Source organism: Schistocerca serialis, chromosome 1 (assembly GCF_023864345.2).
Source record: "Schistocerca serialis cubense isolate TAMUIC-IGC-003099 chromosome 1, iqSchSeri2.2, whole genome shotgun sequence".
Taxonomy (NCBI): Eukaryota; Metazoa; Arthropoda; class Insecta; order Orthoptera; family Acrididae; genus Schistocerca; species Schistocerca serialis.
Genome location: NC_064638.1, coordinates 1208637890 through 1208640975, shown reverse-complemented (window position 1 = coordinate 1208640975; position 3086 = coordinate 1208637890). Strand labels below are relative to the sequence as shown.

At 42.6% G+C, this 3086-nt stretch overlaps 1 pseudogene; it reads right to left on the bottom strand.

The window, feature by feature from the left end:
- Nucleotides 1-1194: 1194 nt before the first annotated feature.
- Nucleotides 1195-1312, bottom strand: LOC126426973 (5S ribosomal RNA; annotated as a pseudogene).
- Between the last annotated feature and the right edge of the window lie 1774 nt (nucleotides 1313-3086).

Here is a 3086-nt window from a genome sequence, read left to right as displayed (position 1 = left end):
TGTGTTTATCTTTTAGCTCTTTTGCCATGTGCCTTTTAGCTGTCTCATATTCTGTCCACAGGGACTGACATATAGTCATTTCCCTCGTCTCTGTGTTTGTATTCTATAGTTTTGACTTGGGCGCTTATGACCCCAGTTGTATTTTGCGCCCTAAAACCAAACAAACAAACAATTCGAGAGCAGTTAATGTATTTGCAAATTCTGGGTCATTTCGCACCATTGGTCGAAAACTATCTTCCATGCTAGGGAGTTAGCGTCTCATGCATGGAAACGGTTAAAACAAACAGCTGCGTTTGGAGTGGAGTCGTGCCCAGAAATGGTGAATGGCATCGCATTGTGTCCAGCGATGAATCGCGGTTCTGTACTACCCCAAAAACCCCTCGTATGCTGGCGAGCTATAGTGACGTCCCATTCTTCCAAAATTGCACAGTGGTGTTATTCCTGTCGTGATGGTAGGCATTGGGTGTGACTTCAGGTCTGACTGAGGGAACTCTGAAGGCAAAACGGCACGTCACAGGCATAGGCTACTTCTAATGCGACAGAATCGCAGTGCTGTTGTTCAGTTGGACATTGCTCGTTCACGGGTACCAAATGGCTCTACGAACTTTCTGCATGATGCTGAGGTATTCCCGTTGCCAGCAAGGTTCCCAGATCTGTCCCCAGGTGTGGTGCCAGCTTGAACGCCAACTCCATCCCACAATCAGTATCCAGGATATCAAGGAAGAGTTCAATAGTTGTTTGCCAACTTGCCTCAGGGGAGGATACAAGGGTTTTGTGACACACATCCCAACCCAAACGGATATCGAGGACCAGTTACAACAGTTTTTTGCTGGCTTGCCTCAGGAGAGGCTACAACTGTTACATGGCACGAATCCTAACCGAAACAGTGCATGCAGCCAGAACAGGGAAGGTGAAACGACACAGTGATAAGCAGCTTCATGCTGCCAAATTATTTGTAAATCTGAGTCGATAATAACTCTCCATCCGAACAGGCCTTGGAATACCCAACGGTATCGGTACCGACCGGCCGCCGTGTCATCCTTTCAGCCGAACGCTGTCACTGGATGTGGATACGGAGGGGCATATGGCCAGCACAACGCTCTACCTGCCGTTGTCAGTTTTCGTGACCGGAGCTGCTACTTCTTAGTCAAATAGCTCCTCAGTTTGCCTCACAAGGGCTGAGTGCACCGCGCTTGCCAACAGCGCTCTGCAGACCGGACGGTCACCCATCCAAGTGCTAGTCCAGCCCAACAGCGCTTAACTTCGGTGATCTGACGGGAACCGGTGTTACCACTGCGGCAAGGCCGTTGGCGAGTCGATAATATAACCACTGAAAAACATCCCAGACTCTCTCAACCCGTGATCCTTTACTTCATTTCCATATTTCATTCTGGGCATTTCACATTTCTTTTGTTAAAAGAATCTACAGTTTAATTCATAGCCTGACAAATGTTTCTAGGTTATTAAACAGACTAGAACCACAAGCAGATCCGGAAACAGGGGAATATCAGGCAGATTTCAGAAGAGGGAGGTCAGGCATAGATCAGATTTGGAACTTGAGAACACTTTTGAAAGTCAGACACACAAGAAACACTGTAGTTACCTTTGTTGACTTTAAAAAAGCATACGACTCCATAGACCGACAAACGCTCTTTAACATACTGGAAGAATATGGCATCGACAGAAAAACCAGGGCAATTATACAACAGACGCTCACAGACACCACCTCGAAGATTAAGTTCATGGGAGAAATTTTGGAACCTTTCCAGTTACACACAGGTGTCCGACAAGGAGATGGGCTTTCATCAGTCATGTTTAACGTAGTCTTAGACAAAATTGTCAAACCATGGAAAGAACAAGTTAAAGGAAAACAGCTAGGAAGAACACGTGAAACAAGAGCAATCATAAAATGTACGGCATTTGCAGATGGCATAGCCATACTTAGTAATAACACACACGAGGCAAAGGAAGCACTTGAACACCTACATGAATAGTTACCAAAACAGGTCTACAGATATCGTATGAGAAGACTCAATACATGGAACGACAAACCAACAATGTACACGTCATGGAAACGATGTATGGATCCTTAAAAAGAGTCGAAAAATTTTAATATTTAGGGGAATACACACAAATAGGAGGATCAAACAAGGCATCGAACACAGAACGAATAGAAAGACTCCAAAAGCATACAAACTCACATGGTCACATTATAATCAGAAAAGCATATCAAAACAGGCCAAAATTAGACACTACAAAACAGTTGTATTACCGGAAGCACTATATGCGTCCGAAATGACCATAATTGGAGCATCAGGCATTATAGAGACATAAAAAATAGAACGCAAAATTCTCAGGAAAATAGTCGCATCAATATACAAAGATGGCATATGGATGAAAATACCTACCAATGAGCTATACCAACACACTGACAGACTCACAAACACGATCAGAAATCGCAGACTAAAACTCTATGGACACATACAGAGAATGGACAACATCAGACTTACAAAGAGAATCTTTGATGAAGTAAAGCATTCAAGCCCTAAAACAAATTGGTATCATGAAATAGAGGAAGACATTAAGGATCAACAAACAAATGATAAGAGACAGATAGAAATTCAGGAACAAAATTAGGAACGCAAAATTTATGGTAAATGAGAAGAGGAGGACAGGAGCATTACGGACGGAACAAAGGAAACAAGAGCATAGTCAGAGGATGAAGAGATTTTGGGAATAGAAAAAGAAGAAACGAAAGAAGTGAAAATTGTGTCATCATGAGATATTTGACTTCAAACACTGTCCATAAGGGCAAAACTGATATGAATGGATTTGTAGGTTTGTCGGTCTCTCCCACCATCGAATAAAAAAGGAATGAGGAATTTCACTGTCTGCATAACTTTGTCATTTCTGTCTCAAGTAAACTCGTTTACAGAATGTTGTAAAAATATCCGTACTATAGAAACAAACCAGCAGTTTCAGGCTGAAAGTAGATAGTAAAAGCCGTTAAACTCACCCGAAAAACTAAGAAACACTTTTCTAGATTAATGGTTAGTGTGATTTGGAAATCATTGCGTATGCCTCAC